Source organism: Crinia signifera, chromosome 4 (assembly GCF_055691185.1).
Source record: "Crinia signifera chromosome 4, ASM5569118v1, whole genome shotgun sequence".
Lineage (NCBI taxonomy): Eukaryota > Metazoa > Chordata > Amphibia > Anura > Myobatrachidae > Crinia > Crinia signifera.
In genome coordinates this window covers 313,432,869-313,448,135 of record NC_139220.1, presented here as the reverse complement: position 1 = coordinate 313,448,135, position 15,267 = coordinate 313,432,869, and the positions used below count along the sequence as shown (strand labels likewise).

The window sequence follows — 15,267 nt, the reverse complement described above, 5'->3', positions numbered from 1 at the left end:
ATGATATCGTTCAGTGATGTCGTTGGTGCCCCTGTAGTAACGACCCACGTGACAGCGCATTGTTAACTATATTGATATTATAAACGATATGTCTCAGAAGGGACAAAATGAGTGATGTCATTCATAATATTGCTTAGTGTGTATGGGGCTTAAGCAGTGGTGTAACAATAGCCCCGCAGACCCCCGGCGCCCACACCGTTATGCTGCACTGCTCGGGACCAGCAGCCTGCCTTACCCCTCAAATGTGACGCCGCCACCGGGACCCGCAAATCTCCTTGTCTACAGTCCGGGTCCCAGCACTCTTCCTGGCTGTTTGAAAATGACCATCACAAAATGGTTGCCCTCCTACAACAGACACTCCTCTAGTATCCTCAAAAACGATCTGCTGTTAGGGGGCAACCATTTTGTGATAGTCATTTTCAAGCAGCAGCCAGGAGGAACGCCGGGACCCAGACTGTAGACAAGCAGATTTGCGGGTCCCGGTGGCGGAGGCACATTTGAGGGGTAAGGTAGGGCGCTTCTGTAATTTCCGACGGGGGGTGGGGGGATGCACATATTATAGTTACGCCACTGGGCTTAAGATATACAAGGTAGGGAGGGCCCTGCTCAATCCAATAGGAAAAAATACCTTAGTTGAAAAAAAAAAGCAACTGTGGCTTGGAGTGTAGATTGGGCCAGTTAGTGTGGGCAGTATAGGAGGAAGAAATCTAACTTCTAATAAAGAGAGGGTTTTCTAGAGACTGCCCAAATATTTGAAGGCCGTGGTCGACTCTGACAAGGTATGGTAGAGAATTCCATAAGTATAAATATGTAGGAGTAGCAGAACGGATAGGTTTTATAAGAGCATGAGGTGGTTACCAGAGACAAGTCATGCAGGTGGGTGAGAGTAGTAGGTGGTTACAAAAGGAAATATTTGCCCCTACAAAACCGGTCAGATTGTGTTCTGCACACAAAGACAACAGTGAAAATGTGCTGGAAGAAGAACTTCCCCTCCCTGCACTGTGAATTCCCGGAGCATGCGCTTCAGAATTTCTGTTGCGGGGTATTCTTCTGGGGCGGCATTCCAGAAGTGATGTTAGAAGTCAGAGACTACCGCATCACTCAAGGGAATCCGGACAGCCAGAAGAGATCGTTCTGCAACATTGACATAAAAAAGTGAAAAGCTCATATCAATTGTTGCATGTGTCGACCTTTTCCCAGTGCAGACCTTTTGGGGGTCAACCTAGTACACCACACCATGAAGAAATAACATCATCACAAAGTTGAGAAAACCCTCAGAAAAAAAGGGGTTACCAAAACTGTTGGAGGCCATTTTTAAACAGAAGATAGGTCTTGAATCTGAAAAGAATTTGTGGCTATTTTTTAATACAAAAACTTACTTCTGGGTTTGGACCAAAGAGAAGGCAACAATATTAGCTTTACTCTTTTTTTTTTTCTACTTTTCTTTTTCGCATTGACAATAAGCAATATGTGCCAAGCTGGTTAGCTTCTGTTGTTGAAGAAGCTTCTGACCTGCACACTTAATAGCTAGCTAATTACACACTCCATGTAGTTTGTAATCAACCATCATAGCTAGGACTAGTTTGGTGAGGAGTGTCACCTCTGCACTCTTTTCACACTTCCCCATACTTGAGTAAAGTGAGACAAGAATAGAAGAACACTGGACCATGTGAATGGCAAAATATCACAGAAATGGAAAAGGGGGAGAATTTTTACCTATCCATAAAGACTTTGCCTCAAACAAAAATCTTTGGCTGTCCACCTAGGCTGAAATATCACCACCGCTCCGGGTGGGGGGGATGCCTAATATTCCAGATCCCCCACCACCCCCTTCTTAGTGCTGGATGCCACATTGCTTGCTGTTTTCTGTGTTTAGGGGCGAGCACAGAAACTCAAAATCACGGTATCAAAAAAGTGGCCAGAGAGAGAGAGAGAGAGAGAAACCTATATTGTTGTTGAAAAGAAAAACATCAAGTACACTCCGTTGGTTGAGCCATTTCAAATCATTTTACCTCCACTTCACATTAAGTAGGGCCCAATGAAGAATTTCATAAATGCCTTGGTCAAGGAAGGCAAAGTTTACAAAGATAAGCAAAGCTAAAAGAGGGCATATTTGTTGGACCCAAATGAAACTGTTCAATTTCAGAAGAAATATTGGTACTTATGTAGTATCTGGGCTGCCGATTTTTTGATTGTATGCCTTAAGTTAAGGCATACAATCAGATGCGATGCGATATCGCATCGCATGCGACCATCGGATGCGATGACCCGATTTTTCCATAGGAATCAATGTTAAAATGGACTGAGTCCATTTTAACATGGAATTCAATGGGAAAAAGGGGTCCTTTTCATACCCCTACTATCCAAGTGGGCATGGAGTTGGATATAAACCTGTGGCGAGCGCAGCGAGCCACCGAGCCCGAAGCGTGGCGAGCCCCGCGAGGGGACGGTATTCTGTGTCCCCTCGCGGGGCTCGCTACGCTTCGGGCTCGGTGGCTCGCTACGCTCGCCACAGGTTTATATCCAACTCCATGCCCACTTGGATAGTAGGGGTATGAAAAGGACCCCTTTTTCCCATTGAATTCCATGTTAAAATGGACTCAGTCCATTTTAACATTGATTCCTATGGAAAAATCGGGTCATCGCATCGCATTGCATCCGATGGTCACATGCGATGCGATGCGATGTACCCGATTTAGAAATCGGCAGCCCAGATACTACATAAGTACCGAAATATTTAACCCTAAATATACAGAAATTGTCTGAATGGTCCTAATTCAAGGCTGCTGTGGAAGATTTTTAGGGAACAGGAAAGAGGCCAAACAGAGCCATCCGCCTGAAGGCAGAGGTGACCCGAGAGTTATGATTGACACCCTGCGGGCATTTGGCAGCGCGCCGACAGGGTTTTCTGGCAGTGCCACAGAAAACGCAGGCATTCCCCGGGCATTAAGAGGGAGGGCTGTTGATGTCATCGGGGAAAAATAAATTTGATGGTGAATGATTTTCTCCCCGTGTACACGTTCGCAGCCGTGCACAGGGGCGGTGGGCCTGCATTTGGCAGGGCACCGTTTACATGCTTGCTGGGCTCTGAACACTCACAGCCCAGTGAGCAGGTCTCAATCCGCCTTGCGAATGAATGTGCTCACTGTACAAATGGATGTGTACAGCTGCACATCTCTTCGCACCGAGGGAATATTTCCAAATCCCGTCGGAAGCCGCTCACCGTCACATAATTTCTACACTGGGCACCAGTCATCACAGCCGCCGCGATGCATGCGCAGTATGTTGATCATTGGCCGCTGTGGGAATTCGCAGCCATGTAAACAGGTCTGAATCGGGCTCAGTATTCAAAGAGATAAATTGTCATTTATTGTATTTTTTTTTATATATTTCGCAGTTTTTAAAAAATTACCCAATTAAAGAGTATCATTATTTCTCCTAGACCACGACACACTTTTTCTTTCCTTGTGTATACTGCGAAGAGATATATGCTACCTACAATGGTGCTTTATATTGTCTACAAAGTAATTAGGGATGCTGATTTAATGTGAAGAAATTGAATCTAACTGCTGAAAGCTGGATGAGATGCGTCTATGTCGCACCACGTATGCATCCTGATAGCACGGATACAGAGTCGGAGTTGCGATTGAGGTGCAGGATACCTGAAGTGTGTTGTCTTAAGTGACTTTTCTAGCAGTTAGTTGATCTTAGCTCCGGAACTCTTCTAATACATGTTGCTCTGCTGTAAGGAAAAGCTCAGCTGGAGGAACTGATGATGTGGCAGCATTTCTTATTCCACTGTGCAGTGTACTTACTTTGCAGTTTGCATTTATTATAAGATTAAATGAAATATTTTAATAAAAGCATGCACATTAGTAGTAAATAGCAGAAGTCAAAAATGGCAAAAATAATAAAAAAGATAGAAAAAACAAAAAGATGCTGCTGCATTGGCCGGGAATCGAACCCGGGCCTCCCGCGTGGCAGGCGAGAATTCTACCACTGAACCACCAATGCTCACATAATGAACTTTCTTCAGATGCAGTAGTGATTCGGTCCCCAGGTGGCTAAAAGGCCATATCTAGGTCGACACGACTAAAAAGTGGACACATGTAATAGTCCACATGAGTTTTTGAGGTTTTTTTTTTCCCCATACTTTATCATACACATGGACTTCGATTTGGAATGGTAAAGTGTGCCGAGTGTAGCGGAACAGGTCCCAAAACATGTCAAGCGAAGCGAGAAATATGATGGGATGCTATACACTAATCGGGGTCCACGTGCTCAGTCACTCCAAACCCATGTGAATGAGGGCCATAGTTTCTATAGCAAGGAGTAAAAACCTGAACCTCCTTGTTTAAAACCTAGAACTGATGAATACCTTGAAGGATGGAGGTGATATTTGATCCAGATTCATATGCTCTGTTGACTATCCTGCAATGTGGCCCGGTAAGGAGGGCGATTGACCACAGATGGCAGAGATCTGATGGTTCACCACCATTGATGGCACAGATGCTGCAATGTTTTTTTGCTCTTTGAATCGGGCACAATTTCCAAAGAGATATATGCTACCTATAAATGTGCTTTATATTGTCTACAAGTATTCCGCTACATTTCAATGCTGATTTAATGTGAAGAACCGGAAAGTAATAACTCTCGGGTCACCATGATGCACTGCACAGTTGGAGGAGAGTCGGAGTTGTGATTGTGGTGCACAATACCAGAAATGTGTTGAAAATGTATTGGGCATCCCTGGTTGGTGACCATGAGGTGGCTTAGCGCCCGCACGGTGATGGTCCATCTTCCAGGCATACTATGGGAGTGTCACGGCCGGGCATGACGCTGAAAGAAGCTCTGTACACAGATGCTGAACTTCTCATATAGGAGGTCATACTCGGAGAGACTTAGCCTGTTATAGGCTGGTACAAGGTTGACGGTGTGACCCATTTCAGCATCTATGTAGTGGGCATGTCACGATTTGTACGTTCAGATACACGGCTGTACACCATGGAATGACTCTGTAGTGGCATTTAGATAAAGTTGCAGATGGTCGACTGCCAAAAGATGCAGGCACAGATGCGCCTGGGCCCACTTCTGAATCAGCTCCATAGCACGTAGCAAACTGACACGTCTACCACATCTACGGCTTGTATAATGGACAGTTGAGTCCTTAGCTTATATCCTTTCTGCTCCCCAACAATCCCTAAAAACACGGTAAGTTAACACTTGAAGTAAAGTTGTGAGAAACCAAATTTGGCCTTTAACATTCCCTGTGTCTGAGAGCTATGGAGCTGAGCATTTCCCGGGGTGGAGTGTGACATTAGCAAGGGGATGTCAAATGCTGAGCTTGTGTCCCTTTTGTTTTAGGATGAGGCCATTAAGGAGAAGTGTGTCCAGGGGAGATATAAAACCATTGTGCCACAATTGCCCAGTTGCCTTTTGCTATCTGACACCTTTAAAGAGTTTGTTCTCCCATCATCAGATCCTTCAGCACGTGGCTGGTTTCCCACAGTCCGGCTACGGCTGAAGAACCAGTGGTTTATGCTGCTTTCAGACCGCATCTCTGGCTTTGACCCTGTATTTGGAAACGTTTCCAAAAACGGGTCTGCCAGATAAAACCCCTTTCACACCGCAGCACTTAAACGGTATATTACCGTTTAAGTGCCGATTTTTGACACTGGCAGACCCGTTTTTGGAAACTTTCCAAATACAGGGTCAAAGCCAGTGCAGCCTTCAGCCCTCCCCTCCGTGCAGCTCCCCCCCCCCTCGCGCGTGTCGACGCCCCCGCGCATGTCGACGCCCCCGCGCATGTCGACCCCCCCCCCCCCCCCCGTGTCGACTTACCCCGTGCCGGTACCTCCGTTGTGGATCCCGGCACTGCAGCTCAGTATGCTCGGAAAGCACTTATGAAAAAAGTGTCTTCCAGAAAATGGCTGCCCCATAGGAAACCCTGTTTAAAAAAACTGTCTTTCGTATGGGGGCAGCCATTTTCTGAAAGACACTTTTTTCATAAGTGCTTTCCGAGCATACGGAGCTGCAGTGCCGGGAACCACAACGGAGATACCGGCACGGGGTAAGTCGACACGGGGGGGCGTCGACACGCGCGCGCGGGGGCTCCAGTGCTGTGAATACTTAATGAGCGCTCATTAAGTATTCACTGTGCTGAATTTAGGACCCAGCTCATTGGCTGGGTCCTAAATACCGTTTCAGAACCGATTTTGAGCCTAAAATACCGGTTCTGAAACGGGTAGGACCCTGCATTTTAACCGGTTAGAAAAAACGTTTTTTTCTAACCGGTTAAGTGGTCCTGCACCTTTCAGACCGCACACATTACCGTTTTAAAACGGTAAAAAAAACGGCAATATACCGTTTTTAAAGTGCGGTCTGAAAGGGGCATAAGTGACAGCACAAGCCCTAAATACTGTAGATTCCACTTAACTGCCCAGGATCATAGCACAGCAACTACAGTGCCAAAAAACACCTTATTATCTCACTATGGGGTTTAGGGGGGTATTCAATCCCACCAGTGACAGTCCGAATTGTCGAGCATTTGTTTTTCTCGTTTTGCTCGACATGAATATTTAGCTCGACAAGTCGAGTTCTCGCCTATTCAAACTGTAATTTCAATCCCACCAGTAACAGTCCGAATTGTCGAGCATTTGCATTTGTTTTTCTCATTTTGCTAACTGAAAATTTAGCTCGACAAGTCGAGTTCTCATCTGCTCGACAAGTCGAGTTCTCCCCTAGAGAGGAAAGTGGCAATTGTCAGAGATAGGCTTCATTTTTATAGTCCATTATATAAAAGTAGATATCTTGTTAAAAATGAAAATTCTCCTATAAAAACCATTTCCAAATCAGCAGACTGCACAATGCTGGTGTCTCCCTGAAGTCTCAGTACAGGAATGAGAGCTCTGAGGTAAATTGCAATGCATTGCATTGTAGAAGTAAACAAAAGAATGGCAACAAACAAACATTGTATCCTGAGTAATTCTGCCCCAGCATGGATACAAGAGTCCTAAACATAGGTGTTTGATCAAACCAGAAGTAGACATAAATAGACATGTATACAGAAGACTTTCAATGGGCAAAATGCAGCACAGTGAACATGAAAGGTGAGCAGAAAAAAAGATAATACTTCTTATATGCCAAATGGAATAATTTAAACAAATGCGTAATAATACAAGCTGAAAACTGATGCTGACAATGGAATAATGGGTTAAAGCATACCATATAAACATGCAGCAAATGTAAAGTTAATCAAAAGAGGAATATTTAGCAAAATATCACAAAGACAGAAGTCAAGATAAGCACTACAAACATTAGTACAATCCTGCATATACATTTAACACAATTTGTGAACATGCAACAAGAGAAACTCCCTTGTCACGACAGAAATAATTGTCGAGTTAAATTTGAGGGAAGAGTGATTTCAAACAGTTGAGGTCAGGTGAATTCTTTGACATTGAATAGGCTGCAGGAAATATCTCGACAGATTTTACCCAAAATAACTCGACAAGTCGAGTTATGTTCAACTCGACAGTCGAGCAAACCGAAAACCAAATCAGGTGAGCTCTGCTCGACAAGTCGAGAAAACTAGACAATGAATAGGCGACCTCATAAATAACCAACCTCTCGTCGAGAAAACAACAAAGCTCGACAAAAATAAGGAGCTCGAAAGACATTGAATACCCCCCTTATTCTAGTCCATTCTTTCTGACAAAATCCTTCTTAGATGGACAAAACCATGTGCACTGCGGGTGGGGCAGATGTAACTTGTGCAGAGAGAATTAGATTTGGGTGGGGTTTTTCTTCAAAGTGAGATCTATATTGAAGTGTAAAATCATGCAGTCAGTATTTTCCCTGCACAGAAACAAAATAACTCACCCAAATCTAATTCTCTCTGCACATGTTACATCTTCCCCCCTGCAGTGCACATGGTTTTGTCCATCTAAGAAGGATTTTGTCAGAAAGAATGAACTAGAATAAACCCCTATGTAATGTACTACACCGATACCGATGTCTTTGTTGACATGCACAAGGTCAACAAAGACAAAAGGTCGACATGGCAATAGTCAACATTCTTCTATCCTCCCCAGCTCTGTTACCTCTCCCAAATGTTGAATACCTATCAATCACCGTGAATAACTGCTCTGTGCATGCACTATCGCTGTTCAGTCGCACTGGCTTTGGAATAAGCACAGTGGCAAAGGGTCGCGAGCACAGACCGACCTTTTCATACCCCCACTATCCACGTCGGCGTGGAGTTGATTTCATAAAGTGTGGCGAGCGCAGCGAGCCACCGAGCCCCGCACTTAACAGGTATACGCGTCCGCTCGCCACACTTTATTAAATCAACTCCACGCCGACGTGGATAGTGGGGGTATGAAAAGGTTGGTCGGACGCGTACCGCGTCCGCTCGCCATGCTTCGGGGTGGCGTGGATAGTGGAATTAACAAGGTCGACAGCTGTTATGTCAACTAGTGTCATTGTGAACAGGTTTAAGAGTGTTTTGCACAGTGCACCCCTATGTAGATGCCCCCTTCTTAGCGGTTTCCAGGGAGTCTGGATTTAGACGCTTTAGCATTTAAATTTTAGCGTGTGTCGGGGTGCAGGGAGTCTGGATTTAGACGCTTTAGCGTCTTTAGGGGTGTCTAGTTTAGAAGCCCCGTACGTTAGCGGTGTGCCGAGTTTACATGAACCGTTGTCAGCGGTGTGCAGGACTGTCTATTTCACTGTGGAACTACAAGTACCACAGTGACCTGTCAGCGCTGGGCAGCACGCTCTGCTGCTGCCAGCGCTACGCTGATAACGTAGATTACATATGTAAAGCAGGCACGCGTTGCGCTGAGAGCAGCTAGAGCGGCACGCACACAGTAAACCAAGAGTCTGGCAAGCTGCCAAGTTTCAAACACAGACTGTGCGCGCGGTGGCGCCGTGAAACTACACAAGTACCATTTATTCTAGCAAACAAGCAATATAATTTTTTTTATTGCATGTTTTCGAACATCATATAGCAACTTACCATAGGTTATGGTATCCTAATGCCAGACTCCTCTAGCTCCATCCACCTCCTATAAAGGGGTGTGGTATGACGGCCCGACAGTCGAGATTCCAATGGACATCGGAATCCCAACTGCCTGTACTCCAACAGGGAGCAAGCGACAGGGGGGTGAGCAAAAGAAGCCCCTTGGGGGTTCACTGCGCTTGCCACAGGTGGACTCCCACGAGGGAGAATAGCCCCAGTCAATGGGGCATTTGAACACTCGGGATTCCAATTTCGGTATACTAACCATCGGGATATCGACTTTCGGTACGTTATCCGGCATCCCTAAAAGTGTAGAACAATAAAAACAAGGGATTATAATGAAATGTCAGGCTGGCCAGCTGTTGAAGCAGGTTTGGACCAGCACACTTCTTTGCTTGTAATAAAATCTCATGAGGCAAGCAGACGATTACATGTGAATTAGGTTCCTCTCACCTCTCCATTGTGGGCATACCTCCTTGGTGTTCAGTCAAGTGTGACCAGAACAAAAGGATTTGTCAGGGGTGTGTTAACTACAAGTGTGTGCAACACATCAAAGAAACTACTGTACAAGGAAGACCATGTAGACACGTGCTCAGGAGGCCTAGAGGATGGGAAGTTTCCTACAGCATACTTTTAGAGCCATTTTAAGAAAGGTTCTGTTTCTATCTTTTAAAACTGGCCACACTCTGATATATATCCAACAACATTGCATTGTTTGCCTGGTCCATTTGATATGATCAAAACCAGGAATATAGGTAGGCAGTACCCACACGCAGAGATAGTCACTTCCCAACTACTGGATCAACACTCCCAGGTGTATGACCCAAATTGACCGAGATTCTGTCCTTTGACTCTCAGGCCAACCACATTTAAAGTGGAAAAAGCCACCAACCAATCAGTTCCTAACTGCCATGTTACAGGTTGTGTTTAAAAAAATGACAGGTATAAACTGATTGGTTGATGGTTTACTTCTCTCCCCTTTATCACTCTCGTAGGATTAGATAATTTGCCACACAGTAGAAATGGTTTCATTTGAATAACGATCATATAAAACACATTTTGCAGAACTTGAGTGTTACACCACATCTCCAAGTACAAGCCGCAACTAGATTGTAAGCAGAGCCCTCTTACGTCTGTGCTTTATTACCGTTCTGTCCCTAATTGTAAAGCACAACGGAATATGTAGGAGTAATATAAATAACTAAATAAATATTTAAAATATTTTGAACCCGATTTATCTGCTTTGCACAAACATATTTCTCCAGTGCTATTGTGCTTGTATAGATTATTTTTTTTAATACTACCGCCTCTTAAACCCTCTGCAGCTTTTCTCAGCATACTATTGGGCCCATTTACCATACATTGCTTTTGCAATGCGATCTGGGCGCCATATTAGCGCCCAATTTGTCAATGCGCCTCAATCTCCTGAAACGTCCCTCTACTGGATCAAACTACTGCACTGGGTCATTATCTTGAAGTGAAGTAACAAAGGACTAATGCTACTGTAGATCCAAGGGATGCAAGGAATTGACTATAAAACACTGGGTATGTGAATGCTAGAAGAGACTCTTTCCCAGGGCACAGGGTGATATTAACATGTACTTGTTAATGACCAACCAACAGATTGTTGACAACAGACTTAGGACAACTTGTGTCTGGAAGTGTGCCTAACAATGACTATACTCACCAGCATGTCTCAGCCAGCTTTGATCTCTAACAAATGTCCTCAAGAAGTGACTCTGTACAGTTTCCCGTCAATATCCCACTTCCCTGACTAGAAGGAAAGAGGCGGAGGTCAACGTATAGCAGAAACATCTGCAATCAGGCTCGGTCTAATTACGAGATGTAGAACAGGTCCTCCAGGATCAAATTATGTAGTTATATGAGGTAACAAAGTACATACATACGTAATGTGAGGTAATAAAGTATGTACATAAGTAATATGAGGTAATGAGGCATACACTGTGCAGTGTATGTAGTTATATAGGGTAATAAAGTACATACATACGTAATGTGAGGTAATAACGTACATACATATGTAATGCGAGGTAATGAGGCATACACTGCGCAGTGTATGTATTTATATAGGGTAATAAGGTACATACATATACGTAATGTGAGGTAATGAGGCATACACTGCGCAGTGTATGTAGTTATATAGGGTAATAAGGTACATACATATACGTAATGTGAGGTAATAACGTACATACATATGTAATGGGAGGTAATGAGGCATACACTGCGCAGTGTATGTAGTTATATAGGGTAATAAGGTACATACATATACGTAATGTGAGGTAATAACATACATACATATGTAATGTGAGGTAATGAGGCATACACTGCGCAGTGTATGTAGTTATATAGGGTAATAAGGTACATACATACGTAATGTGAGGTAATAACGTACATACATATGTATTGTGAGGTAATGAGGCATACACTGTGCAGTATATGTAGTTATATGGGGTAATAAAGTACATACATACGTAATGTGAGGTAATAACGTACATACATATGTAATGTAAGGTAATGAGGCATACAATGTGCAGTGTACGTAGTTATATGAGGTAATATATACATACATACGTAATGTGAGGTAATAACGTACATACATATGTAATGTAGGGTAATGAGGCATATACATGGCAGTGTATGTAGTTATGTGAGGTAATAAAGTACGTACATATGTAATGTGAGGTAATGAGGCATATACAGTGCAGTGTATGTAGTTATATGAGGTAACAAAGTACATACATACGTAATGTGAGGTAATAAAGTATGTACATAAGTAATATGAGGTAATGAGGCATACACTGTGCAGTGTATGTAGTTATATAGGGTAATAAAGTACATACATACGTAATGTGAGGTAATAAAGTACGTACATATGTAATGTGAGGTAATGAGGCATATACAGTGCAGTGTATATAGTTATATGAGGTAATAAAGTACATATGTATGTAATGTGAGGTAATGAGGCATATACAGTGCAGTGTATGTAGTTATATGAGGTAACAAAGTACATACATACGTAATGTGAGGTAATAAAGTATGTACATAAGTAATATGAGGTAATGAGGCATACACTGTGCAGTGTATGTAGTTATATAGGGTAATAAAGTACATACATACGTAATGTGAGGTAATAAAGTACGTACATATGTAATGTGAGGTAATGAGGCATATACAGTGCAGTGTATATAGTTATATGAGGTAATAAAGTACATATGTATGTAATGTGAGGTAATGAGGCATATACAGTGCAGTGTATGTAGTTATATGAGGTAATAAAGTACATACATATGTAATGTGAGATAATGAGGCATATACAGGGCAGTGTACATAGTTATATGAGGTAATAAAGTACATACATATGTAATGTGAGGCAATGAGGCATATACAGTGCAGCAAATGTTGTTATGGGGCCCATTTACTATGAAATATTTTAGCTAACTCCCATGAAAACACCTGTTTTCAGGGGCTTAGCCACAGATATTAAGTACCCTCCCCCCAATGTATCACGGAGTAACCACAGCAGGAATCTCCAATCCCTGCTGCATCGCCACCAGTCGCATCCCCCATAGGTTTCTATGGGTGATGCGATGCTGACCAATATATCAATATCGGCCAGTATTGCATCAGGTACCTGAACTACCGCCATTCTGAGATGGCAATAGCCCATTGTAGCCTATGGGCCACAGACTGCACTGCCAGTGGGGCAGTGCACAGCAGGGAGGTCAGTCCCGACCATGCATGTGCCAAGCAGATTGCAGGGATGGGCTCCTTTTGGAACCCCTGACCATGCTTCTGCAGGGGCACACATTTAGCTAAAAGGATCACATATTGCAATGCAATTCTGGGTAGTATATCTTGCCCAGATCGCATTGCATATGCGGTCCTATAGTAAATGGGCCCCTATATCAGGTAATAAAGTACATGAGTACTGTGAGGTAATGAGGCATTTACAGTGCAGTGTATGTAGTTATATGAGGTAACAAAGTACGTACATATGTGAGGTAATGGGGCATTTACAGTGTATGTAGTTCTGAGGGAATAACATACATACATATGGAATGTAAGAATATGAGGTGCATACATTATGAGATAATATAGTATGTACTTATATAGGGTAACAAAGTATGGGTATACGGGCATATAAAGCACACAGTGTATGTAGTTATATGAGGGAACACAGCACATGCCTATACCTGTGACGTAATAAAGTGTATACAGGACAGTGTATGTAGTTATGAGGTAACACAGCACATGCATATACCTATGTGACGTAATGAAGTGTATACAGAGCAGTTTATGTAGTTATATGAGGTAACAGCACATGCCTATACCTGTGACGTAATAAAGTGTATACAGAGCAGTGTACAGTTATATGAGGGAACACAGCACATACACAGGTAACGTGACGTAATGAGATGTATACAGCGCAGTGTACGTAGTTATATGAGAGAACACTGCACATACAATAATAATGTGAGGTTAGGTAGTAGCAGACCATATACAGCACAATATAGATAGAATACTTGTCGTCCTATAGGCATCCGCCTATGACAGTAACTACAGGGCGACCGCACACGAGCCGCAGGAGCGCGGGACGGGAGATGCGGCTGCTATTGTGCTAACGATGGGGGGTCTCCCGCTGCTGGTTTCCCGCCTTCTCCCCCCGGGCGCAGGACGTGTGATGATGATGATGGATCGCAGGCGCCGCCCGCCTCCTGCTCACACCCGGGCACACGCCCAGTACATACACACTACACAGTGACAGACACGGCAGCCGGCGGCGTACACACAGGACACAGCAGCGGCGGCGCTCACCTCTAGAGACACGCTGCAGCCATAGATCAACACGTGGCTCTGTGGCGCAATGGATAGCGCATTGGACTTCTAGCTGCTGTAGGCATTCAAAGGTTGTGGGTTCGAGTCCCACCAGAGTCGTTTTTTTTTCTTTTTCTTCTAGTATTATTTTATTTTCTATTTATAAATATATTTTCCAGCTTATATTATATCACTGCGCTCATCACAGCAGGTAACGCTATACATAGGCGATGCAGCGGGGAGGAGTTGTGTAAAAAAAGATCATTACACTGATGTCAGCTCGGAGCTTTGTAGATATCGGTGTCTGAAAAGATAAAGGGTAGAAGGAAAAAAAAAAAAACACTGCTGCATTGGCCGGGAATCGAACCCGGGCCTCCCGCGTGGCAGGCGAGAATTCTACCACTGAACCACCAATGCTCACATAGGATCACAATCTGCAGTGGGGCAGACAGAGAGTTACCTGGTGCCTCCAGTGCCTGCCTGGCTCCCCTCCACTCACTGCATCACCCGGTGCTATAATCATGCTGCAGAGACTACTCCACCTCACCCCATATTCTCCGATCTCCACCCTCATTCTTACCTCTATCACCCACTATGATTCTGTCACTGTTATCTCTATGATGACCCCCCAGGCCACCACCTATGTCTGAGCCTGTTTATCTCTAGGATGACCCTCTGCCCATAACCTTTATCTGCCCCCACTTATGCTTGGGATGTCCCACTGGCCCTAGCCTACAGCGTATCTGCCCCCACTTATCCATGGGATGTGTCTTTGATCCCCACCTATGTTTTGCCCCCCAACTATGTCTGCCCCCACTACACTTATGTCTGGGATGTCCCTCTGCCCCCCCCCCCCCCCCCAACTATATCTGCCCCCACTTATTCCTGGGATGTCCGTCTGCTTTTACCTACATCTGCCCGCCTATCCCTGCGATGTGTCCCCAACTACAGTATGTTTGCCACATCCCCCCTTTGTTATATTCCTTTGTCCCAACTATATCTTCTTCCCCCACTTATCTCTGGAATGCCCCCTGCCCCCACTTATATCTGGTATGCCCCTCTGCCCCAGTTATATCTGGAATGCCCCTCTGCCCCCAATTATATATTTCCCCACTTTTTTCTGGTATGCCCCTCTGCCCGCACTTATCTCTGGTATGCCCCTCTGCCCCACTTATCTCTGGTATGCCCCTCTGCCCCCACTTATATCTTCCCCCACTTATATCTGGAATGCTCCCTGACCCCACTTATCTCTGGTATGCCCCTCTGACCCCACTTATATCTCGTATGTCCCTCTGCCCCCACTTATCTCTGGAATGCCCCTTTGCCCTCAATTATATCTGCCCCCACTTATATCTGGTATGCCCCTCTGTTATGCCGACTGACCCCACTTAAATCTGGAATGCCCCCAGACC

General features: G+C 44.3%; 1 long non-coding RNA gene and 3 other non-coding genes across 5 annotated transcripts in view; 1 reads left to right on the top strand and 3 right to left on the bottom strand.

Moving 5' to 3' along the window:
* Window positions 1-13,927, bottom strand: part of LOC146072845 (uncharacterized) — a 44,343-nt gene extending 30,416 nt beyond the window's left edge. Inside the window, exons 1-3 of one of the 2 annotated variants that reach the window (XR_014473245.1) lie at window positions 13,856-13,927; window positions 10,710-10,796; window positions 9,288-9,325 (exon numbers count right to left, since the gene is read on the bottom strand). This is a non-coding gene — a long non-coding RNA (uncharacterized LOC146072845). Of the gene's footprint in view, window positions 1-9,287; window positions 9,326-10,709; window positions 10,797-13,563 lie in introns of both variants that reach the window. The other variant, XR_014473246.1, reaches the window with a different exon arrangement.
* On the bottom strand, window positions 3,944-4,014 carry TRNAG-GCC (transfer RNA glycine (anticodon GCC)). Its single transcript has one exon. It is a non-coding gene; the product is annotated as a tRNA-Gly (tRNA).
* Window positions 13,891-13,975, top strand: TRNAR-UCU (transfer RNA arginine (anticodon UCU)). Its single transcript is given in 2 exon segments — window positions 13,891-13,927; window positions 13,940-13,975. It is a non-coding gene; the product is annotated as a tRNA-Arg (tRNA).
* A 226-nt stretch (window positions 13,976-14,201) lies between these two features.
* Window positions 14,202-14,272, bottom strand: TRNAG-GCC (transfer RNA glycine (anticodon GCC)). The gene has a single exon. It is a non-coding gene; the product is annotated as a tRNA-Gly (tRNA).
* Between the last annotated feature and the right edge of the window lie 995 nt (window positions 14,273-15,267).